The sequence below is a fragment of the Pleurodeles waltl genome, chromosome 8 (assembly GCF_031143425.1).
Source record: "Pleurodeles waltl isolate 20211129_DDA chromosome 8, aPleWal1.hap1.20221129, whole genome shotgun sequence".
Taxonomy (NCBI): Eukaryota; Metazoa; Chordata; class Amphibia; order Caudata; family Salamandridae; genus Pleurodeles; species Pleurodeles waltl.
Genome location: NC_090447.1, coordinates 374,730,308 through 374,757,228, shown reverse-complemented (window position 1 = coordinate 374,757,228; position 26,921 = coordinate 374,730,308). Strand labels below are relative to the sequence as shown.

At 40.9% G+C, this 26,921-nt stretch overlaps 1 long non-coding RNA gene across 1 annotated transcript in view; it reads right to left on the bottom strand.

Annotated features, from left to right (window-relative positions):
• Positions 1-21,311: 21,311 nt before the first annotated feature.
• The window catches only part of LOC138249977 (uncharacterized), a 151,591-nt gene continuing 145,981 nt past the window's right edge, over positions 21,312-26,921 (bottom strand). Inside the window, exon 3 of the long non-coding RNA XR_011194874.1 lies at positions 21,312-26,111. This is a non-coding gene — a long non-coding RNA (uncharacterized lncRNA). The remainder of the gene's footprint in view (positions 26,112-26,921) is intronic.

Here is a 26,921-nt window from a genome sequence, read left to right as displayed (position 1 = left end):
AGCCCTGAAGAAGTTCAGTATATGAACAAAACATGTTGGATGTGTTTTTCTAAATAAAGTAAACCTTTCACATAAAGTGATCATCTCTGGACTTTGCATTATTGAGGGCTTCCTTCCATAAAATCTGATACCAATTTAGAAAAATCAAGACTATTTTGATGAATAAACATAGATCAGAGTAATAAAAATTCAATCAGTAAAACTGAAGATACAAATTTTAAATAGCAGCAAAAAAAATAGGTACCGCCCACAGATATCTGACGCTAGTCTGTGACAAAGTCAACAGTTAAGGATAACTGAGATGGAGTGTGGGTTTGATACTGGGTCTAGGTTTGTCCTGGTAAACATGTTTATCTTCAGACTTAGGGGCATATTTGTAGCTGGGTTTGTATTGCTCTTGCACTACACAGCATGTTGCATGCACAACTTAAATCCAAAAGGTAATTTACTAAGCTGGGCAAAGTCATCTTGCATGGCCCGGAGTGTCTTGGTAAGTCTGGAGTAATGTAAAACGAATACAAATCACTATGTTTTTTTACTCCCCTTTCCCAGCGAGGCATCCCCTGGGTGTTGCATGGGTGTTCCGCGCCTCGTCCTTGGCCTCCCCCGACACGAACGAATCTCTCCACACCTCAAATCCCTACACTGGCTCCCCATAGACAAGAGAATCACATTCAAGATCCTCATCCACGCACACAAATCCCTCCACAACACCGGCCCAACCTTTCTCAATGAAAGAGTAAACTTCCACACTCCCACACGCAACCTCCGATCAGCCAACCTCGCCCTAGCCACAGTCCCCCGCATCCAGCACACCACCACAGGAGGCAGGTCTTTCTCCTACCTCGCCCCCAAAACCTGGAACTCCCTCCCCACCGACCTTTGCAAAACCAAAGACCTACTGGTCTTCAGAAAGAACCTCAAGACTTGGCTGTTCGACCAGTGACCCTCCCTGGCCCGCCCCTTCCCTAGTCTCCCCCCCCCCAGCTCCTTGAGACCCTCACGGGTGAGTAGCATGCTCTACAAATCTCTTTGATTGATTGATTCCCAAGCAATATACATGTTTTGTAATGCATTCTCAGATTTACCGTGCCTGCATTGGCACTAGGCAGCCAAAGTGGCACCAGCACAGGGAAAAAGGCAGAAATGTGCTGTGTGATGCATTGCTGCCCTTTTTCCTTTCATGGAAAGTGGTGCAGCAAGATGACTTGCTGTGCTGCACTGTATGACGTTGCCATAAGTATGGCTCTTAGTCTCTGGGATTGAAGACAAAAATCCTCTGCAGGCAAAACAGCAGGCAGTGGTTGAAGAGGGTTCCATGTCAAAATCACTGGATGACGTCTTATTAAAGATGCTGACATTTGGTGGGAAAACTCAAGGTGAAATAAATTTGAATTTTGTGCTCAGATAAGGTTCTTTGTACGGTGAAGAATTCTACTTTTAGACTTAGTCACATTTTTGGTGTTTGCATTCTTCTAGCGGGGCACAGCTGCAACCAAAGAGGGCTCCATGAGGAAGGATTTCTTCTCTGTGAAGTCCCGCTGGATCTTGTTGTGAAGAAGAATTTAGCAGGAGCAACCTGCATCTTTGGCTCAGCAGTGATGTAAATTCTCTAGATTTACTTGGCCTGTTCTGTCTCAGTCCTCCATCGGTTCTCTGACAAAATTCTGCAACAAGTCCCAGGTTTCAGGAACCTTTAGGAGGCGTACATTCTGACATCAGTCAAGGGTCCAGGACCCTGGTGACAGTGAATGGGGGGTCAAGATTCACTCGTGCAAGGTTCAACAGCGGGGGTAGCAGGAAGGTCCAGTTGGAACATGTCAGCTGGGCAGTTGCAGGAGAGGGCCTTTGGAAACTTGTTGTTTCCAACAGGAGGCCAGCCAATTGACATTTGGATTCACTTCTGGAAGTCATAGGGTTAAGGCAAGCAGGTCAGTCTTCCTTCAGGATTCAGACAATAGGGAAGTCCTTCTTTTGATCTTCACAGGTCCAGGAGCGTTTGGAGAGGTGTATTGTGGATGCCACAGTTATGCGCAGTACTTGCTTATAGGCGATGGAAACACATGGCCACTCCCTAATTAGTTGTGAAAACATTCCCATAGGTGGCCTTACCCACTATACAGCACTTCCTGTGTGCTCTACTGTAGACTATCCCACAATGCCCCTCTCTACCTAAATATAACATGGCAGATCCTTTCTTCCTTTAGTCAGAGCTCACTGTACCCGCCCAGAAATATAACTATGGTAAAAGGCAAACCCTTCCTTGTTGTCAATGTAAACCAGTTCTGAAGCAGCCTTCAGTCTACTGGGTTTGGAGCCAAGCTGACTAGGAAACAAAGGGAGGCAGGCCATAATTTCTATAGTTTGTGTAGGTAAAACATCAACCTAGCTATAACATCCCTGTAACCTTTGGCTTTCTCGGATATGGTGTGGTGCCAAACAATGGGTGGTGGATCCGTTACTTATGAAAATGAAGAGTCTCCTGCAAATGTCCAAGGAAACAGCTGGCACTCTAAAGTAGATTACACCAGTTTAATAGCGAAAACATGTTTCACCGCACTTTGCCTTCCTCACGTCTGAGGAATAACAATTAATAGAAAAAAGTACATATATTTTATTCAATTTCAACATTTAATCTACAATAAAACAGTAATCAACATTATATTTAGGTTAGTTGTAATTCAGTTACCTTCCCGCCCAGTTCCCCTAAAAATGCAACAACCTGTTACGACATTATACATTTCTAATTACTTGCAAAACTCAAATTGAACCTTTAAAATTCCAATCTATATTTCAAAACTAATAAAAATTATACTAACAATACTAACACATAAAATTAATCTAGCAACAAAAAACACATCAAATAAAAAAACACTATGCTTTACAACTATTAAAGTAAGCAATATTAAAAGCAATATTCTTAAAAACAATAATATATACCAAAAATCAACATTATTGCTTTCAATATTCTGTTACACATTATGTTTTAGTCCCAATATTTTTGAAAATATTCATGTCACACAATGCCTTTAATCTGATATTTGTGTCATTCAACATTCTTTTAAAATTTTATGCCAATTAGCTTACAATGCCAGTTGACAACTTTGGCCTATTACGCAAGGGTTTAATACCTAGTTGTGAATGAAAGTTGAACCAAAATTAGGATTTTTGACCTCAGAGGTCTAACCCCTCTATGACAATGGTTAATAAATGACAAGTCATTGAGGTAATTGAGAGTTACCAGTATCTTGTGATAATATTGGCTTACAACCTACAAAGAAACTCTTCATGCTCAGAATTAGTTAATAAAGTTCACCACATTGGGTAGGGATGATCTCTATTATTTACAGCCCTGTGTACCCATATTTTATTAATCTTTACATCCCAGAAAATCCTGTATTAGCGCTTTACACTGTGGAATTCCAGAATCTTTACTTTTTTTTTATAAAATGGAGAGTTAAGAATTTTATCTTTGAAAAGGATTTCTAGGTTTGAAGAGATAAGCCTTGCAGTAGTGAAAAACACTTTAGGAGATTTTCACTACTGGGACGTGTAAACATAAACACACATGCCTCACATTATAAATACAAGACACACTGTCCCACAAGCTTCATTTGGGATGACTGATAAGTACTAAAAAGGAAGGTTTAGGCTGGGTAAAAGGTTTCCTTTGCCAGGTCGAAAATTGCACTACTGCTGCAGTGGCAGGCTTGAGGTGTTTTAAAGTTCTACATGGGTGGGTGGCACAATGACCGCAGCTGCCCACCAGTAGCGAATAATATAAAGGCCTTTTGTACATATAATACCCTCTACTGGGGACTTACATGTACATTAAATGTGACAATTAGGTGTAGTCCAATTTTACAATGTTTGAAGGAGACAGCACAAGCCCGTTTGCACTAGTTAGCAATGGTAAATTGCACAGAGTCTGAACAAATGGGTTCAGCAAGAGAAGGGAGTTAAGGCAAAAGGGCAGGAGTGACCCTGCAGAAAGGGCCAAGTCCAACTTGACCTCCCCAGTCAAAAGCTATAGTCAACTAATCAATACTTTAATGGGCTTCCCTGCTTAGATGATAGAATGTGGACAATGGAACTCTTCTACAGTGGCATTTGTCAGTTCTATGCATCTCTGAACCTATTTGCATCACTTTGACAACACCCTCCTGAGCTACTCGACTGACCCATGGGCACTGTTCTTCTCACCTGTGTACCCCATAGGTGTAGCTCCTAATCTTAATTTGCTCACAGATGCGTTCCAGTAGTAGGCAGACAGTAACACCCTGGGTAACAAAGTGATGTGGCCCATTCACCCCTTGAATCAGACTTCTGTTGCTAACCCTAGGAAAATGTTGACAATAAGGACAGCCATGAGCAGAGGCTACTGACAGCTGTCAGTACAAACAAATCAGGGCCAAGGCAATCCATTCTAATCTAAGCAGGTGCCTGGGATATGTCTCACTTCCAGCTTTGGGGTCAGCAAAGAGGTCCCTACTTGCTCCTGGGGGTTTCCTCTGAGGTTTGTTTGGGTGTTAGGCACTCTACTTCCACTCTCAGCCTCACAATTCAAGGTGTGGTAGCCTGAGGCTGTCCACCTAGACAGGGTTCTGTCTCCTGAGGCTGAACAAGTGCCTGACAAGCCAGGACTTCTGTGGGGAGGGATCCATTATCCACCTTAAGGGTTACACACTCTGGGGGTGATTCCGAGACCGGCGGGCGGCGGAGGCCGCCCGCCAGTCTACCCCCGACAAAATACCGCTCCGCGGTCGCAAGACCGCAGAGGGTATTTTGAGATTTGCCCTAGGCTGGCAGGCGGCCGCCAAAAGGCCGCCCGCCAGCCCAGGGCAAATCTACCTTCCCACGAGGACGCCGGCTCCGAATGGAGCCGGCGTAGTGGGAAGGTGCGACGGGTGCTGTTGCACCCGTCGCGTATTTCAGTGTCTGCTTTGCAGACACTGAAATACTTTGTGGGGCCCTCTTACGGGGGCCCCTGCAGTGCCCATGCCATTGGCATGGGCACTGCAGGGGCCCCCAGGGGCCCCGCGGCACCCCCTACCGCCATCCTGTTCCTGGCGGTGGTGGTAGGGGGTGTCAGAATCCCCATGGCTGCGGAGCGCGCTCCGCAGCCATGGAGGATTCACCCGAGCAGCGGAAAGTCGGCGGGAGACCGCCGACTTTCCGTTTCTGACCGCGGCTGAACCGCCGCGGTCAGAATGCTCGAGGGAGCACCGCCAGCCTGTTGGCGGTGCTCCCGTGGTCGGTGACCCTGGCGGTCACCGGCCGCCAGGGTCAGAATGACCCCCTCTGTGTCATGCTGGGGTCTGCCTGGTGCAGGCCCTCAACCCTCTGTCTATGTGACACTACATTGAGCACCTTCAGGTCCTAATTGGCCTGACCAGGGTCAGTTGTGGGATGCTGTGTCCTCAGACGTGACAGTTCCTGTTCCACTGGTCCTCCAACTGTGGACTGATTTTGCCTCCTGGCTCTCCATATGGGCCTCCCTCCCCACCATTTAGGAGTAGGTCTTGTTCCCAAAAATAAAAGCTTTCAGGGTGCACTTAGCAGCCACCCCCCCCCAGCTCTTCTAACACTGGTGGTAGGTTGTTCACAATTCCCTGAGGACTACTTCCTCTAAGGCCACATTGGCCACTCCAAAAGAGTTCCCATGAGTAGGTGGTTTCTTAGGACAGGCAGAGTCCCCCTGCTTGTGTCCTAACGCAGAACAATCAAATCAACAAGGTTGGAAAGCAAGCACCCAAACCTCCTCCCTGGATTTTCAGAAAGGACATTTGACCCCCCCACCACCTTATTCTGGGACCTGAGTCTCCCAAGACCTCCGCATCACTCTGCTGGTAGAACCAGAACCACCTTTTTTGTTGTCACGACCAGGTACCTTCTTGGACACACTAGTGCTGTCCCAGTGGTCCGCTTCCTTCGCAAGCTCTCTAGGTGAAGCGATTAATCAGGTGTTGGTGTTAACTCTATAAATCAAGTACTGAGCATCAGATCATAATGCCTGTTAAAATCACTTTACTGCACCTCATGCAACCACTCATTACCTTACTGGAGTAATCAAGGAAATCCACCCAACTGGTTTAGAAGCTTATGACTGTTCTTAAATCTCAAGATGGGCTTCTCTGGGGTAACCCACATTTGGTAACAAGATTGACTTTCATGGTGGCATAAATGATCTGTTCTTCTACCTCGAATGCCAGAAGAATATTCCTCTCTACTATAGGCATGTGTTTCCAAAGACCCATCCCCAGTCCTCCTCTGGCACCCAGTGCATCCTTAAGGCTACCTCATAGACTGATGTATCAGGATCATCCCCTACAACATATATAGGTATCAGGTATTGGAAAATGCAGACACTCATGTCTCCACTGTATTCTGAATTATTCCTACCACCATTACTGCAGGAACTTTTGCACTGCTTGGCCTTCCGTCCTGCTCTGTGAGACTCCCACTTTATGAGCCAGCAAGAGTTGTTTCTCTTCTAAGGTTCTTTCAGCCTTCTTATTCTCTTCCAGCTTTTCTAAAGGGTTACTGTCCTCTCCTCCAGGGCCCTCTTAACAACTGCCTCCTCATTGACAGCCTCTGCTTTCTTTTCTTCTAGAGCACGATTCAATTTTACCAGTTGGAGCTTGAGCGCCCTCTCAACCCTCTTTTCTGCCAGTTTCTCAGAGTACTGGTTGTAGAAGGACACATTCCCCTGTGCTCTGGCAAGGTACTTTGTTCATGCAGACAAGTTGTTCTTCTCATCCTCCACAGAGGACGGCAGCCTGTGTGACTTTGGCCATGCCATCTCCTTCCTCCTCATCCTCCTCTAAGTCCACCTCCCTAGCCTCAGGGTCATTCTAAACATGCTCCTCTAAGGTGGCATGCATCCTGCTGATATCCCCAAGGGCAGAACAGGCTATCTGGGGGTCTACCTTTTGGCCTTCCTTCACAAATACCGTCAGGACCCTATGCAGCTCTACCTTGCTGAGTTTGTCAATGTTTCCCACTTTCATCCACATTGTAGACTAAGGAAATGAAGAAAGACTTACATTTCATGTCAGAATATTTGTATGTGTTTTTGCTTTATACAAATCACTGAGTGGCACTACTGAACACTAATGAAAGAAACTGGGGTTTTGGTTGAGAACTGTGGAAACCCTAATCAAGCAGCAACTATAATGCTTGTCTGGGCAAACCACAAAAGTCAAAAAGTAAACCTGTGTATAGCTGTCTTGTAGCTTGGTACAAAAGAAGTCAGGCTTACCTTAAAGCCACAATGTAAATTATTTATGCAGCACACAAGCTGTGATAAAGTGAAAAACAGCATAAGAAAAATCTCAGACTAATTCAGAAATATAGAGAAAACTTTAAAAAATAAAAATGACACCAAAACAAATAAATCCATTTAGTAAAACTGAAGATGTGACTTTTCAAAGATTAAGTGAAATCTAGGGCTAAAAGATCTAAGGGGCATATTTATACTCCGTTTGCGCCGGAATTGCGTTGTTTTTTTTGACGCAATTCCGACGCAAAACTAACTCCATATTTATACTTTGGCGTTAGACGCGTCTAGCGCCAAAGTCCATGGAGTTTGCGTCATTTTTTTGCGTGGACACCTACTTTGCGTTAATAATATGCAAGGTAGGCGTTCACGTCTAAAAAATGGACTCCGAGGCATGTGCGCCGTATTTACACTCCCGGGCAAAATTCACGCCCGGGAGTGGGCGGGTCAAAAAAAATGACATACGGCCGCTTTTGCGTCGTTTTTTAGCGCCTGGAAAAGGCAGGCGTTAAGGGACCTGTGGGCTCGGAAGGAGCCCAGAGGTGCCCTCCCATGCCCCCAGGGACACCCCGTCACCCTTGCCCACCCCAGGAGGACACCCAAGGCTGGAGGGACCCATCCCAGGGACATTAAGGTAAGTTCAGGTAAGTCATTTTTTTTTTTTTTTTGTGGCATAGGGGGGCCTGATTTGTGCCCCCCTACATGCCACTATGCCCAATGACCATGCCCAGGGGACAGAAGTCCCCTGGGTATGGCCATTGGGCAAGGGGGCATGACTCCTGTCTTTGCTAAAACAGGAGTCATTTCTATGGGGGTTGGGAGTCGAAAAAAATGGCGCAAATCGGGTTGAGGCGAAAAATTTGCCTCAACCTGACTTGCCCCATTTTTTGACGCCCAAGCCCCATATCCCCCTACGCCGGCGCTGCCTGGTGTACGCCGTTTTTTTCCACACACACCAGGCAGCGCCGCCGGCTAACGCCGGCTAACGTCATTGATTAAATACGGCGCCCGCATGGCGCTTCAGAATGGCGTTAGCCGGCGCTAATTTTTTTGACGCAAAACTGCTTTAGCGCAGTTTTGCGTCAAAAAGTAGAAATATGGCCCTAAGTGTCATGTGCAAGTATCTGGTTGCACAGGACTGGGGCTAAGTCTAAAGTTAAGGCTGACTGTGATGGAGGGCTGGTTGGATATGAGTGGTGGACTGGGCCCAGTCTTGGCTAATATTGTGAACAGAGAAAAACTATTGAGGAAAAGTCCAGAAGGTAGAGTTCAGCGGGGCAAGGCAGCAGGCTGTGTCCAAGGAGGAGTCATCGATGGGAGGTGATGGACAAAGTACAGAATAAAAGCTCCAAGCCAAAAAAGCTGGATTTCTAGGGTGAGGAGGTTGTCATGGTCATTCGGGAGATAGTTGCCATCAAGCCCAGTGAAGATTTTTACCTTCAGACTTAGACATCTTTTTGGAAGTCAAAAATTTCCAGCAGGATGAAGCTACAGGCTAACGCGCAAGAGGGCTCCATGAGGCCACATACCATTGCTGAGAGGTGCCACTGAAGGGGCTTTTCTGCTGCTGCTGTGAAGAACGTAGTGGGAGTTACTGTGAAGTCAGGCCAACTGGTAAGGCACCTTCGATAGATCAACTGACGGTTAGGTCCTAGTCTTCCGTCAGTACTCAAGAAATTAGTATGTCCCTGTAACTCACACAAGAGACCAGACAAGTCGCACTTAAATCACATCTGGTGATCCTGGGTTCAAGGAGATGGTCTCCAGCTCTCCTTTAAGCAGCAAGGCAGCTCTTCACACAACCGAATAGTCCTATGATAGCAGCAGGGCAGCCCTTCTGAAGTTTTCCACAGGAGAGAAACACAAGTACATTAGGGCTGGTTAACAGTAGTAACTTGCACAAAGTCCTAAAAGCCAACAAAAAGGGTTAAGCAAAGGAAGGGAGTTAAGGCAACAAGTTTGCGGTTATCCTGCAGAGGTGGCCCGGTCCAACAACATCTCTCTGTGCCCCCTGACTTTTCACTCTCAATGTTTTGCGACTCTGAGCATCTGATAATTGATATCATATAACAGTTAAACTGGATTGGTCTGTGGAATTTTATAAAAATGTTTGATTAGGGTAATCTGCAGATGTTTGTATTTTCGGGTTTTGTGTTTCTGAACCTTGAATTACACTGGTTTGTGTCCTTCTGTGTGTGTGTTTTGCAGAGAATTTTTTGTATATCTAAATTCATTAAAGTTCTCAATTGTACACACATTATTGTACAAGATAAAGGAGCTTTGATCATAAATCACATGTTGTTGTCTGTATACATAGTAGTACTACTAATTTCTCTTTTCTTTATCTCTCCCATTACAAAAAAGGAAACAGGACTGCATATTTTATCTGGAAATGTTCAGGGTCAGTGTGCTAATTAATTATTGCCAAAAAGTTGCACTTTACCTATTTGACTGTGTAACTGCTTTCTGAGATATATGGTGGTAGCTGGTGGGTCATTTTCATGAGCCAAGTGGAATATCCAAGGGGTGGCAACAGTTGTGGAGGTATTGCAGAGGCATGCACTAGTTTTGAATGTGTAACCTGGCTTATACCTATATGGACGCATGTGTGATGCATCACAAGGTCTCATCTACCGTCTGTTATAATAAAGGAAGCATGACTGCAGTTTATATAGAAGATAATTCACTGATATCTGGAAGCATTCAGGATCAGTGTATTTATTGACTACTAACAAAACTATTGCATGTTACCGCTTTATCTTGGACACTGCATATTTAGCTATTTTCTGACAGACCACAGGGACATTTTCCTGAGCTGAGCTGAAAACACAAAGCAGTGGACGTTTTTGAGGTATTGTTGAGCTGCACACTAGTTTATAATGTTCTGCCCAGCTCATACCTACTTAGAGATGGGTGCTGTGCATCCATGCAGAGGGTATGACCATGGCATGCCACAGGCCAAATAAAGGCAAGCCCATCTGCACTTGTACCCACCTACACACTACCAAGTGCCAGTCATTATGCCTAAATCAGCATTAATAGACCCACAAGAGATTCAGGGGGTCATTCCGACCCTGGCGGTAAAATCCGCCAGGGCCGGGGTCCGCGGGAGCACCGGCAACAGGCTGGCGGTGCTCCTTTGGGCATTCTGACCGCGGCGGTACAGCCGCGGCCAGAAACGGAAAGTCGGCAGTGTATCGCCGACTTTCCGCTGCCCATGGGAATCCTCCATGGCGGTGCAGCTTGCTGCGCCGCCATGGGGATTCCGACCCCCTCACCGCCATCCTGTTCCTGGCGGTTTCGACTGCCAGGAACAGGATGGCGGTGAGGGGTGTCGTGGGGCCCCTGGGGGCCCCTGCAGTGCCCATGCCAGTGGCATGGGCACTGCAGGGGCCCCCGTAAGAGGGCCCCACTTTGAATTTCACTGTCTGCTCAGCAGACACTGAAATTCGCGACGGGTGCTACTGCACCCGTCGCACACCTTCCACTCCGCCAGCTCCATTCGGAGCCGGCTTCATCGTGGAAGGGTGTTTCCCACTGGGCTGGCGGGTGGCCTTTTGGCGGTCGCCCGCCAGCCCAGTGAGAAACCCAGAGTGACCGCCGCCGGCCGGGGTCGGAATGACCCCCTCAGTCTTTGGGTACATTATTAAAAGCTCCATTCTAATTTTTTATGCAACAAAATACCCACTAGCATAAAGTCTAGGAAACAGCTAAAGCAAAAACGCCTATGTATTGACATATCTGCTTCTACCTCTGCTTTTGGTGACCATAATATAACTCCCAATCATTTTGGTGTCATTAAGAGGAACAAACATCCTGTGAGCCCATATATTTTAACTGTAACATACTAATGTGTAATGTGCACTCTGTCATTAAACAGATCATTAGATTGCAGATATATATATCAGTTTTTAGACTTTGACATAAGCTGCCTTACAGCACTGTGGCTGTTAATATTGAAAACGTTGATGTTGATGCGCACAATGACACATTCATATATTATAATGAAATTGCATTACTATTATCTAATTCTCCCATCTTGAACTCTCCATCAACCCTCAATCAGAAATTCGTGATCAGGCAAGCTCTGACACCTAGGTCCGAGGTTACTGATTGACAGGTTACAGGTGGGGTGGCAGGTAACTAGCAGAAACACGCGCAAAAAGCAAACTCAGATCAATCCCACAGATAGGCGCAGCGACACCACAATGGTCCAAGGATATTGGTCCCAATAAAGCATACATACCCGAAGGGGGTGCATGTGTTCCCAAAACACCATAAAGTCAGGTGGTATATGAAGTTAGGAATGCTCAGCCAATCAGAACACAGCACACACAGTAACATGCAATGATCATGCACCCCTCATGCCATTCATCTGGACACATTACCCACGGCTCTCATTGTGCCCACGCAAGGTCGAGGCCCACCTGCATTTGTTATCAGGGACCTTCTTTATGATACCAAGAGAACAGTACACATTGTTTACCTAAAAAAGAATGCTGAAATTGTTTTATGATGCCCAGAAAACTGTATCAACACTGCTCAGATTGATTGCACCTTGAGCCAGTCCTCATAACCCGTTTCTGTAACTGTTCCCGGCTGCAATGTTTAATTAAACCAACTGTTCCTGTTTTGCCAAATGCCTCCTGTCTTCTGGTTTTTCAAGGTAAATTCACATTTGACGAACATGGCCTACAGACATCTATCTTGAACAGCCCCAAACCTTCTATTCCATCATAAGATTTGATTTTGTAGGGAATACCTGGGAATGGGTTTGCTTTCATATTTAAATCGGACTTGGCAATGAAATCATCCTAGGCTGCTGAAGCATTTTTGTGAAAAATATTATCCTGTCAAATCACATGGAGTTCTTTGACCTTAGATCTTATATTACTCAAGTGCCCTTCTCAAGCTTTAACTAAAGTCACTAATAAACATTTAAAATATATTTGAGCCTTTTCCCTTGAAGGTAAATTTGTAACTATACTCTTTGGATCAATCACAAATGGTCATTACTTGGATGCTGTATTTTGCTCCTCTAATTTAACTTACAAAGTGGGTATCTACATCCCATTTATATAGACTGACCATATGGTAATACCTTTCTGCATCCAGTTATCTACCAGAGTCTGAAATCTCACAAACTGGACTTCTTTCATGTTCAGAAATTGAATGAGCTCATTCAAGGAGAAATGCAAAGAAAATCTCAAAAAGTGTCCTCACCCCTCCTCGGTGGGAGAGGGGAGGAAATTAGAGGAGACATAGTTGACCAATTTGTATACAATAAGTTCCAGCAGGATGAAGCTACAGGCTTAAGCTATAATTTGTATACCTCTTTAGAAGAAAGAGTACATATTCCAATATAATTATTTTCAAGGAGTGGCGTACACACGAGTAACAAAATAACTCACTTCTGACTGAGTGGCGAACACAAGAGTACCAAAATAACTCAATTCTGACTTAAGCAATTTAAAACTTCAAGCAAGATAATCAGAGAGGAAATGACACATGAACTACAACCTTGAAGGCTAAGTTCATTATTGAGAGGCTCTTTTTCAAGCAAAAAAATCAAGAGACACATGAAGTATTTGACCACACCCAAATCAGCAAATAATACCATCCTTCCTTCACAGGCTTTCTTCAACACAGTACCTAAACATTGTCAAAAAATTGATAAGCTTAAAGACCACATAGCACCAGATCAGCTTTGTGTGGTAGAATTTCACAATGCACTGGAAAATCTTGATGCTAACAATTTTTTTAATTTTTTTTTATTTAAGGATCTCACCCGATCCAAATACTTATGGCAATAGATAAAGCAAAAGTTTCAGGCTTCCCTAAAAGCCCTTTGTCAGGCAGTAATTACAAAGCAAATGGTTCTATTTCTTGTAATAAGGACCATGTCACTGTTTAACCTTTTACGCAAGTGGGTGGTAGTACCCACTTGCTAGAAATCTGATCTGGCAAAACCTCTGTTGAAAACAAACACACATAGTTTGCATAAGATTAAATCAACTACCACCCAATGTCATTGCTACCTTGTTTTGTCATAATATCGAAAAACTGTTTTTCAACCAATTTGAACTCTTTTTGGAATTGTAAGATATTGTACATCCCCAGAAAGCAGGTTTGATAGCAGGTCACAACACAGACACAGTAATCGTTGACATGCTATATGATCCTAAAGTGAAAAGGGACAGGGCCAAGGCATCTGTCATCATCCTTTTACATCTCTGTCTTCTTTTTGATACCATACCTTATTGGTATCCCATCATGAAGCATGTGGTTGTGATCATCAATCATTAAAACAGTTTAAGTCCTTTTTTGACAAATTAGACAAAATCTGTGACAGTGTTACATTTTCAGTCACAGTGTACAACCCAATACAGGGTCCCGCAAGGCTCTATTATCTCTCCAATTCTGATCAATATATGAGTTGTGTCATTAACAAAATTGTTTAAAGATAGTACGTATATCACTTTTTTAACTGCACTAGTCTAAGGACTTGAGCCCTAATAGCACTAATTTTACCTGGATGTGGACCCCTTAAGATGGATTCCGAAGTAGCAAAGCTAGCCACTAACTACTTCGTGCATCTTATAATCTTGTTGCTTTTCATTGAAAAGGACCTCCATATGTTAGTTGTTAATGTTTTTATTCTTACTGGGTTACACGATGAAAGTTGGGTCTTCCTGATAAGCAGCTCAGACATTTCCAGTTAGTCTGGAATGGTTCTGCTCATCTACTAATTGGCACTGCATGCAGAGAGCATATGTCTGTAGTTGTCTGCATCCTGCCTTGGCTGTCAATCAAGAAAGAATAATTTTCTTTGAATCCCTGATGTTGGTTCACAGGATTGCACAGTGCACTGCTCTGAGATTTTGAAAATCAAGATTCAACCCAACCCTATAAACTATAAGGTTCTTTTAAGGCTGCAGGGCACAAATGAGCTCCTTGTTCCCAGAACAAAAACTACTAATTTTGAGTACTTGTTTGAGTTTGGATTAACCAATTACATACACATTTTGTAAAGGAGCACTTGCACTTTAGCACTGGTTAGCAGTGGTAAAGTGCCCAGAGTAACAAAAACAGAAAAATCAGAGTCCAGCACACATCAACAACCTGGGAAACAGAGGCAAAAAGTTAAGGGAGACCACACCAAGCATGAAAAGTCTAACAACTGGGAAAAGCTATGCTCAATGTCAGAATTGCAGTTTTCCTTGCGTAACATTGTCATACTACCATGAGGCAAGGTGACTTCTAGCAATTTTGATAGTCATGTCATCAAAGCGGGAAAAAAATTGGAGATCAGCACTTAGGTCAAATGAACATAGCTGCAGCTATGCAAAGCTAACACCGGCTGTCTATGTATGTGTGCTTGACTACAGAAGAAGAGAAAATTATACTATATTTTCCATCAATTGGTTTCATGATTTGTGTTTGCCTTAAGAAACTGAACTCATCTGCACTACATCACTCAAATTGTTTGGGCATCTCAAACACATTTTTAAATCTAGATTCACCAAGTATGCACACACCCAGTTGAAAGAAGGAAATACATATAATATGATTGCCACTGGTGTATTCCTGTGTTAGTGCGGCAGAAAAGGATTTGGCACCTTTTGTAACTGTTATGAAATACTCTAAAACTGATATTCCCTGTAAGGGCCCCAACCAGCCATGTATGAGGGGAGGACAAACTGTCTTGAACCAATAGATTATTTACCTCATTGAGAATCTTAAAATATAATACTCTTTTTGCACACAGCCACAAGAAGGTGAGTACAAAACTAATATCAAAAGATTTTGTTCTGAAATCATAAGCATGAGCTACTTTTTGTTTCAGCACTGGTGGGGGAAATGAAGACCTTTGAAAATACATATTCTCCAAATTTTCACAACTCAAAATACCTCTAGAAATCACATCCTGGACCTTTTTGCCCAGTGACACGTTGATATAGATGGATGGCAGAAGGAAAACATAGCATTTTAGAAAGAAACCATAACTAAGTCCAGAAATATCATTGTAAGGCAATAATTGGAAAATGTTAGACTCAACAACAATGGCATTTATATCCCCATGTGACACATCGACTTAGATATCAACAAACGTCTTCCCAACAGATTCCGTTGTGAAACAGAAAGAGGAAAAACACAACCCTCTGGCAATTTAATGCGAACAAAATGAAATAAATGTTTCCACAGTTTCCTTGGACCAGCCAATCAACAGGAGGAAAATGTATATCCATCAATCAATTCCTTAGAGTATACAAATACAGAAAATATGATGTTATGTTTTGCTAAAGTTCTGGGGTTATCAAATGATTCGAAATCAGGTAAGTCCTAATCAAGCATTTCTGAGACTGGCTACTGGAACCATTAATCCTGTGGTGATTTACTATTAATGGCAGTATTATATTGCTGCCTTTGCTGACAATTACCCTAGCATGGTATTGACAGACGTGCAACTTCAATCTCTGAAAAGCCCTAGAAGATGGAATATTTGTCAGTTAGAGAAACACAATGACCTATAAAGTAGATTTGCCATTGTGCAAATACATATTGACACAATAAGTTCCTAAATACATAAGCACATTTCTCTGAGTATCTGGTTCTTCTACAAAAGTAAGGGACAGATATATTAAATTAAGAGGAGAAAGAAAAATAATTTGAAAATATCTGTCTATTAAGAGTCAAAGATCAATTCTACTAATGCAACTGAAAGAAAAGTTCATAAAATATTTAAATTTGAATTTTCATATTCCACAAGGTAATTCATTTCTTATTTAATTTACATTGTAAATATCATATCAGTTGAAATCACAACAAATTTGGTGTGGAGATAGTAGTGTTTAAAAAAAAGCACACTTGTTGGCATATTTTTAAAAGGCTTGAAAGTAAAAATGACTTGACCTATTTGACATATCCAGCATGCTTTAAAAGTAAACTGTTCACATTCAAATCTCGGTTGTACCTTTAAACAGCAGTTTAATAAAATTATGTGAAATTCATTGTTCCCAAAAAACGTCAAACTCAGTCAATGCTTCTTTAAATTTATTCTTCATAGATCATTTTTTTAGCATTTTCCACAATCTTCAACAATTTCCCTTTGTCATTTTGAAAACATGAATTTTATGGTGTGAGTCATTGTAATAAATTATTTTCTTTGTAAAAAAATTAAAGATAATATTAGTTCCTCAACTAAAATTGCTATAGTAGTACAATATGTAATATAATATTATATTATACATTTGTTTTAATATAGATTTTTTAACAGGACCATTCAGCCCCTCATTAGGGCTACAACATTTTGGACATTCCAAGTGGTTTAAAACACTGACACCAATTTAGTCCATTTAAAAAAAAATCTAGTCATTTGGGTAGAGAAAAAACAATATAAACAAAGTTTAATTAAATCTGATTTTATCAATCTGAGCTTCCTATTTGTGTACATATTGGGAAAACATAAAAAAGAACAAATTTAACTCCAAGTTGTTCAATCAACAGAAGTCTTAATTGTATAGCTGCATAGATCCATTGGATTTTGAAAGAACCCAAAAGCTCTTAAAAAAGGTCTGCTTCTGAAAATAATTTGAATTAAAGAAATAGTATCCTTATTGTATAGAGGCAAAAAACTGGTGTTCTGATGTATTTCTGTTGGTACTCAGGGAAACTTGCAAAAACATTTCCATTTGTTTCATCGTCACTTCTTTTGTTTTAAATATTAAAACAAAACTCAATATGTCATGTGTAGCCAAATACTAAAAAAAAGCTTACATCAAATCTTTGGCTCAACATGACTTTTATGTCTCTTGCCATCACAAAGGGTGTGGCTTCAAATTGTATTCTTAATATTTATTATAAGAAACACTGGAACAAATGAGAAGGTATTGATTTATGCATTTTATACATGAGGTTTGCAGATATTTCTTTAGAAAATCACCCGGTATTTAACCTTTTCCCCAAAATGCCACCATGTAATCTCTAGGCTGGCAAAAGTGAAAAAGTCAAATTTAACTGTCCCACAATTTGAACATTTGGAAATTTTCAATGCAGTATTGCTGTTATGCCAATTCTCAGCTCTGACTTCTCCTAAAGTGTTGGGTTGGATAGCCAGGTTAAAGAAGTTTCAAAAAGTCAACCTGGACGTCATACAAATGCATTTACATTTTTAACAATTAAATCACTCAAACAAATATACCATTTTCTGCACTGTGTGCAGTATTTGTATGAACTAGGTTAATTATGTTTGAGTTTTGGTGATACAGCGTACAAGTGTTAGGGAGGGATTAAGTAATGTAAATATCCAGTTCAGATTTCACTACATTTCATTCAGGAAACACACACTGACAGCAGGGTTACTGATAACTAACCAGCATTCCTAACTTTATATCTCTGTTCTTTTAATTTTGCTAGTTGTACATAGCAAAAAGAAACATTGAACCCCCCCTATATTCCATGCAACACCATCTGTAACCCATTTGGTATTGAAAGTAAAATCCTCATTGTTCCAGATTCATGTTTTTTTCTTTTTTATACGAAAATCAATGTGCATGCTTGCTAGCAAATCAAGACATAATTTAATTTAAAAATCTCCTTTTTATATGATTTTTAATGCTCCAAGACCAAACATATTTGCCACTTATGGATGATAATGGAGCAGTTTCTTCATGCTCTTTTTTCACAAATCATGGTCAGTGCTTACCTCCCATGTCTGCAAAATGGATACTGTCTCTTTAATCTCAAATAAACTATTACACAATACCAATGTTGATGCAATAAATAATAACATATAGCTCTTTTCATAATGTGACATTTGGCTTAGCAGTGTTAACATATTGCACAAACTCTGAATCTTTTCTATTGCAAAAAATAAGATACAGAAATGGGGACATCTCTAGTGCTTGATAATGAAAAATAAATATTCCTTGCTTCTTTTACTTACAACTTCTTTGTTTCTGCCAACTGTTTTGCAATATGTATGCATGACTTAACATTACAATGCAATATGAGACAGGATGGTAGATGCAAGCCAAAGCTTTAAAGAGTGGATTAATCTTTCAAATTAGGATGCACACCAAAACAAATGTACTGGAACCATATGAAAGCAAAATAAATAAATTTACTTTTCACACAGAAATACACATTGTTACAGTTTGCATGAATCTGTTTCATACACTAGCTGCTTCTAACTTTTGCAGCCTGAACACACTGCTGTAGGGGATGTGCCTCAGTTGAATGACTGCAGATTTCATGTGACAGCAAGATTGTCACAGACAATGTGATTATGAAAACTGTGGCAGGAAACTAAAGCAAAAGCTAGAAAGAACAGAGAGAAAGAGAAAGGAGCAAAAGAAGAGGGTACAGAGGTACTAAGAAACTGTGGTTGAGAATATAAGTGCATGAGAAAAAATAAAACTTCAGAGAGTAGGCTTTCTAAGTGTAAGCCAGAGAGGAGTGTTCATGCTTTAGTGTGTGGGTGTTTGAGGGGGGGTACACACAAAAATAACAATACATTTCCAGAGGTGAGTTCTAGTCTATGTCAAAGGGGTGAGAATGTCAAAGGTTGTGTTTTCTTTTCCATGTTGTCGAAGAATGTTTATTCAATGGATATTGCAATACCTGTTGCTCTGAGATGGTAAAAGTGATTATTTTTTAAATAAATAGAATAGACTTATGCAGCAAACTTAATCTTGTGATAATAAAGTGTTACAAAATATAATGTTGCTAGCAGCTTTAGGGAAATAATATAATCCAGTCCTATTTAAAAAACATGGTGTATCACAAAGTGATGAAGTTAGCCTTGAGATTTAAAAAAATGGCAAAAGTGACCAATGCTTGTACATCAGCCTATATTTCAGGCTTCCACACAGTTCTGGGTTCTTACTTTTTCCCAGTTTAGTTATGCATTTGTAAACATATGTTTTAACAAGTTTATTGCTACTATTAGAGAGCAGCTTCTTTTCTGTAGCATCCATTTTTCAGATGCTTTTGCCAGTCCTTTGTCCTATGTTCTTCTGCACTCCATCCTGACAAAATATAAAAGTAGTAGACTTCTTGAAATGACAAAACAATAATAGTGTTTGTACAATTCTATTCCAAGATGACCACAACATTTATAAGCAGTCAATAAGCGCTACAGCAGCACTGAGGAGTACATATTGACAAAGGCATCTCAAGAATGAATACTACAAAACATAAAGTAGCCACTTTTTCTGCAGAATGCATTTTCAGATGATTTTGTCACGGCTCACTCCTCAGTGTACCGGGCCATTTCTTCACTGATTCAAGGTGGAAGATAATGCTTATACATACCAATGAGGTGGAAGGACACACACCATCAGCCAATAAACACATGGTGTGACTAAACTACTCCAGGGCACTGGTCCAAGACACAATTCACAATGTCTCAGTCAATGGTGGAAGGATGCAAGCAAGATGAGCTAATTGTTGAAGAAGACTGACCCAAAGCGCTTTAAAGTACCCACAGAATACATGTTAGCCAAGAAACACATGTTCACCATACCCATCAAAACGAAAAAACGATGCATCTCATGATACCGTTATGTCTGTTAATGTGAAATGTTTAGTAATCTAAAATGTTAATTCAGAGTGGGCCAATTTGGTTGCTGTACTGCCTGACAAGGTATGTGCATTATGCTGTGTTACTGAAATGTATTACTGCAGTGTCATTCTTTAGAAGGATTGTGATATATTCTCAAAATATATGTATACACATAAAATGCAGATATCGAGAGTGTTACATGCTTATTATTATCATTATAAAGTGTAAGAAATGCTATGACTCACAAGAGGTAAAGTCTTGCCGGAGTGATGATGCCCCTCCCCTTCCTCAACAATGGTACTGGCATATTGCAGTCTGTGTACCTGCATATATGGTTTATGCCTTAGTGTTTTTGTCATGTATATTTGTTTAAAAAATGTGTTTAGTGAAAACCAGGATAGAAGGGGTTGAAATTGTGCATCAAGGCAAAACTACACTAAAGAGATATAGGGCATCATTATGACCTTGGCGGTCCAATGATGGTAGTGCTGCGGTCGGACCACCAGCACTGCCACATTTTGTTGACACAATGTGTGGTGGTGCTGGCGGTCCCAATCCGCTAGGGCAGTGCTGCAAGCAGTGCCGCCCTGGGGATTACGACCCCCTTTTACCACAAGCAGTATCATGGCAGTAGCACCACCATACAAAAACTTAAGGAGATGGGGTGCAGGGTGCCCCAGGGAGGCCCCTGCACTGCAAATGCACTTGGCAGTACACCCCCCCTCCCAGCCAGCCCTGTCACAAAAGTTCAACGTTTGCTTTGCAGAGAGTGAACTTTTTGACAGGTGCTGCTGCACCCTATGCACTACGGCATTGCTGTCGGCTCGATTATGAGATCGAGACAATGCTGTAGGCCGCTTCCCACTGGGACAGCAAGCAGAAAGTCTTCTGTTTCCATCTGCTGACCCAGCTGGAAACTCGTAATGGGGTCGGCAGGGAGGAGGCCGCACTGGTGGCAACCTACCCATCTGGATTTCAGCAGATGGGCTTTTCTGTCCACTGAAGTTGTAATGACCCCCATAGTGTCTGTTAGAAGAATTATTTCCATGTGTAAAGTAATTGTTATATGCAATCTGTGGGGCAGTAAAAAGTGTTTTTCTCCTGTCACATTTGCTGTATTGTGGTAATAAACTCGAATTTTGAAGTGAAGGAATAGTTATGGGAACTTGTGTTCATTATACAAATAACATTTACAATATATGTATATATATATATATATCTATATATATATATATAGATATATATATATATATAAAAGATATGTTAACTTTTGTTTATTATACAAATAACATTTATTATATATATATATATATATATATATATATATGTATATATATATATATATATATATATACATATACACACACATACATACACACACACAAACCCTTTCAGGCTTAGAAAGGTACATACATTATGCAAAAAAGGAAGCAAGGGACTCTGGGTAGTTCCCATGTTTAGGGGGAGAGCAGCTCCTTTATATGGAGCACCCTACAACAGCAGCAGCAGTCTGAATCTGCTGATCTCAAATTTCTATTTTTCTAGCAGATTTTTTAAGCATAGGATTAGCACAGTGCCATCCACCGACAGGAGAGTGACAAAACCCTTTTACTACTCCAGGCACATTTGCATTGGTAAAGAAACATTCAAGCCCCAAACAGACATTTGAGGTGAGCAGATGCAGAGTGTTGCTGGTGTTATAGGGTGATCCAAATAAAGGAGCTGCTCTCCACCTAAACATGGGTTCAACTCAAAATTTCTTACTTTGTCTTCTGCATCTATCTATCTATCTATCTATCTATCTATCTATCTATCTATCTATCTATATATATATATATGTATGTATGTGTGTGTGTGTGTGCATGTGTGTGTGAGTGTGTGTGTGTGTGTGTGAATTGCTGTGTTACATTTATTTGTTTACAGAAGCAAAATTATCTGCCCATGAATTCAACACTGTGAAATATTTCACTGCTAGACCTCTTTTCTGGGAAATCTGAGCTTTGAAATCTATGGCCTACTGTGACATACATTTTTATATTAAACCAATGGTTGATAAAGTGGGTTGATAGGTTTCTGTGGCTGTAGCCTCTAACACATACTTATGGATTTACCACAATTGTCACCAAGCTCACCACATAACGTTTGCACATTGCACCATATCGCCACAAATGTCTTTAGTTCAAATAGATACAAATAATACTACCAGACAATGTGCTGCATACATTGCTTTTTCGGATGCATATTTAAGATAACCTTGCTGCATATTTGTGTCATTCATGAGAGATATCCTTAGTAGCCCTGATAACCTTAAAGCTCTGCACGGTGGTTTTGGGCCTTCCATTATGATGATAAAACCTGTATTTCACATGCAACTGTGAAATATATGTATTTTTTGTGTTGACTGAGGCCTTGAACGAGGTCAAACTGTGCTCCATTTATTGTTCCCTTTAAATAATTTAACATACTGACTGATGTGTTTATTGCAATGAAAAGTAATGTTATCTAACGTATCCATATTATTATACTAGCCACAACAGTGGCCAAGATTGAGTGAAGCAAGTAAATAAATTCCTCTGAACACCTCTTAAACAGTATTCAATTGTTCTGCAATTATATTTTCTGGTTTCGAAGTAATACAAATCCATTAAACCAAACAGAATTAAGTCAGTACCTGCTCAGTACCAGAACTTGTACATTTATGGTAACATTGGTCTCGTTTCCCATTTTTTCAGGTTCCGACCTATTACTTTCATCGCGTTATTCTGTGTGCTTTAATTATTCCAGCTCGGAAAGCATAACTTGATGATTTCATTTAGCTGTTTTTTTTAACATATGTTTCAATATTGTATTATTTCATGTTATGTGCTCAATAGAGTTTCTAAATGTTACAATAAAGTGACAACAAAGTGTTACTGAACGTGCCATTATATCACTGGAGTGATTCTCTTCCCATTTGATGAAAACGTTTTAAATTGCAAGAATTAGTAGAACATCATTTGAAGAGCAAATTCCCATCTTTTCAAATATTGCTTATTTGTTGACTTAAAATGCCTTACCACAGCACCGATTTCGAGAAATAATGCCTGGAAATATACTGTTTTTTTTGTAGTGTACGTGTGTGCTTAAGAAAGAAATGGAACGTGCGGAGGAAGCAGTGAGAGAGAAAGAGAAATAATATGGGCTACGAAAGACATTACGATAAATATACATTTAGAGAAAGAGATTGAGAGAAAGTAAATAGAAAGCGAAAAAGAGAAATTAACATATGGATAAGGAAAAGAGCAAAAAAAATGTATTGGAAGAGATACCATTTGAATTCAGACACAAACTGCATAGAAATAAATACTTAATGAAAAAAGACAGCACTACGTATTTAGTAGAGTTAGTTGACGTTTGATGTATAAGGCTGTGAAATGATTTGCTGTTGTCATTTTTCCAAACTCATTACATTTTGCTTCCGGGCATACATTTCTGTCACTGTTTAATTTCAGTGGCCTTTCTGTGACGGGACCCCACGTTGCCATGAATAAAACACGTTATCCCCCTTTACACCACTTTCCACATATTGCCGACCAACCACCGTTACTGGAAATCATACTTTGGAGTAATAGACCCACACAAGTTACCAAGGAGAGAAGCAGGATCACCTGGGTGGACATCATGACAACATGGCTTACGCCATTACATTTCAGAGGATCATGGAGCGGCTGGACACAGTACGTGAGCGATTTGGACATGTAGATGAATACGAACTGTGGCGTAAGCATGAAAATACACAGAACATCAAACACATGAACTTTCAAATGGCCTTTGCCCAGCAGAGGTAGATAAAGGTTATAACAAACTGGATACTGACCATGTACACTTAACACAAGAGGTCAGTTGAACAAGAGCTCACCTAGTAAGTGCTTTTTCTGCAAAGTGACTGATTCATTCCCTTACAGTACTTGAGTACTCTCCTGTTATTGCTCCACTTCTTTTCAAAGGCTCCACTTCAGCTGAAAATCTACATTCTACAAATACTTAAGGCGTTTATTTTCTCAGTTCTAAATTTTGCAACATTTTGATGAATTTACTGTGTGGCCCGAGAGAAAGAAGCAAAAAAGAAAAGCACCATGAGTTATTAGATGTAATAGTTGAAAAAGATAGTTTTTGAACGTTTCAGATAGCATGCAAATTTGGAAAAAAATATTCATTATTCGATGCCTTTTGCATGTAAATGTTTTGATTTGAAGGACATATTCCATGATCTTCAATTCCAGCTTTTGTAAAACCCGACCTAAACGAACCCTGCAAAATATTTGAGATACTAAAATTATCTTAATAAGTTTGTTATGATTTTAATGCGGACAAAAACACGCTTATGCTCTGTGTGAAATTTTTGCTGCTACGGCAAGTACCACAGACAAAATAAACTGTTACACTCGAAACTATTTTCTGGATGATTTCATTATTACAAAATAGGTCACTAAATTGCATTTGCTAATGTAATTTTGCCTACAATGTTCCTTCATCTCCCAGCTACACGGCAAATATCTCAGAAGTGCACTTCCCAAATGTACTCAGAGAACTGGAAGGAATATCGTTTTTAATAAAAACAGCCCTTATAAATTTTCCTTCCATTGATTCTACTGTAAACTCTAAAAGCCTTTGTAAAAAGCAAATTATCATATACTCAGAATATGAAATATTTCCACTCCACAAAAGTAAAGAAAAGTCAATTTGATTCAATATTCCTGCCATTGACCCCTCATATCTTGGTATGCTGCCCACTGGTTTATTACACACAATCTGGGGAAATTTATACACACATATATATGCAAGTTGGTGCAAGTTGGTGTGTGCCGATATATCACCTTAAATACTGGAAAAAAAGTAATATTTATGTTTCTGTATTACGGTGCATCTGTTTTCTAGACAGTGAACTCCAATTTGATTTGCTTTTTTTATTTTCTGCAGGTGTTGAGTGCTTGTTGAGTATTTATTGTGTACTTATTACCATACCTCAAACAAATTAGAAAAACAAAGCATTCCAGCTTTTGTTTTCCACTCATATCCCACCCTCCACTTATTACAATGGTCGCTGGTAAAAATGTGACTGCAGCAGAACTTAAAAAGTAATTCACAATGAATGCCAACCTTTGTACCTCCAACATGAAGGCCCCCATCTATTGAACACACTGAGCTTAGCTAATGCCACATGAAATCTAAAGGCTGCTCCTGTTCAACTGACCAGCAGGTTTGGACTGGACTTCTTTGAAACGGGAACTGGAGCAACACAGTTTGTTATATGTTTAAACATGGGTGAACTGTCCAACTCCACCATTTACGGAGGGCACTTCCTATAGGAACCCCTTCTCGTGCCTATGCTCTCCTGGGATTGCTCAGTCAGCTGGTTTGTGCAACAGTGGCAGAGGCACACTTGGATATGTGTGCCCATTCATTGTGATTACACAGACAAAAGCAAGCGGATGTTGTCTGCTTAAGAGAGATGGGGGTAAAAAGGATGGTTTGCATGAGTAGAAAAGATTAAAGATGTCCGCTATGTCATGATGCATTACTCTAGTAGAAACCAACAGGACAGAAAGGACAAAACCATCAAATGAACAAACACAATGACTAGAAATATAAAGACAGTGAAAATACTTTTTTTAGCTTTGATAAACCATCCCAAAAATAAAATCCTGTATTAAGAAGTGCAAAGAAGAAAAAAATAAACTCCAGACATTGAAACACAGTGTATAAAATGGTGTGAGAAATTTAAGTCACCGTACAGCCTTTTAGTCAATAAAATGCTGCCTTTTATGTCCTTGTTGATTGGACCCTGGCCCGTGTTTTGAAATCTATCCAGAAGGCCTTGCAAGAAGTGAATGTTGGGCAAAAACACCCAGTCTCTTTGACAACTGACTGTAGTAGCTTGTACATGTGGGCCGCTTTGTCCATCATATGACATGCATCCATACATCCGGGTTTATTCCTCATTAGCTGTGTTATCTTCGAAATTTGTTAGGCTTCCAAAACCCAGGTCTGTTGAGTTCTGTGCTGCTGAGACTGTAAGTACTGTATGTAAGAGGAATAACACAAGTACACACAGTTTGAGTCTGCTGTTACACAGTCTTGATGCTGATGAAGCTGTGAGCGATGTCCTATGACACAACGTTGAGTCACTTGGTTTTATAGTCCCTTTGGATTGTTTATCTGGTAATAGATCCCATCTGACATCACAGCATTCTGGTTCTACATTGGTTGGATGGTTTTCATAGAGCCCTGTGGATGAAGACAAAACAGAACAGTTAGCAGTACAGCTGATTAATTGTTTAAGTGTAATTCTTTATTTCTAGTTTATCATTCCAATAACACATGATATTTTTAAAATAATAAATCGGCCATCTTTGAATGGTAAAGCAATGACAAAGTATGGCAAAAAAGGGAAAGATCTGGAACAACGTGTTCGGAACCTCATCTGCATTGTTCATGCAAGCGGAAAAACGCTTGCCTGAATAACGCAGGCCTTTTTCTCTGCCTTAACCACTCATGTGCTGAACAACGCACGTGGTTTGTTAAGGTAGAGAAAAAGGAAGATCCATCGGGACAGGGTGAAGTCAGGTAAGTGGGGCTGATTCAGGGTTAGGGTAGTTTTTAGGGGTGGGGCGGAGGGTGAAGGGGTTGGGCTGGTTAGGCTATTTTTTTTTTTAATGGGTGGGGGTGAGGGGTCGGGTATTTTTAGTTTTTGGGGGTGGGGGGTCGGGATATTTTTAGTTTTTAGGTGCGGGGTCAGGGTAGTTTCGGTTTTAGGGGGTGGTGGGTCGCAGTAGTTTTAGGGGTGGGGTGGTGGGGTAAGGGTAGTTTAGGTTTAGGGGTGGGGGTCACAGTAGTTTTAGGGGTGGGGGTCAGGGTATTTTTAGTTTTTGGGGGTGGGGGTAGTTTAGGTTTAGGGGCAGGGGTGGGGGTGTCGGGGTAGTTTAGGTTTTAGGGGGTCATAGTAGTTTTGGTGCGGGGTGGGGGGTCAGGTATTTTTAGTTTTTAGGGGTGTGGCGGGGTAGGGGGTCCATGTATTTTTAGAGGCGGGGCAGGGGG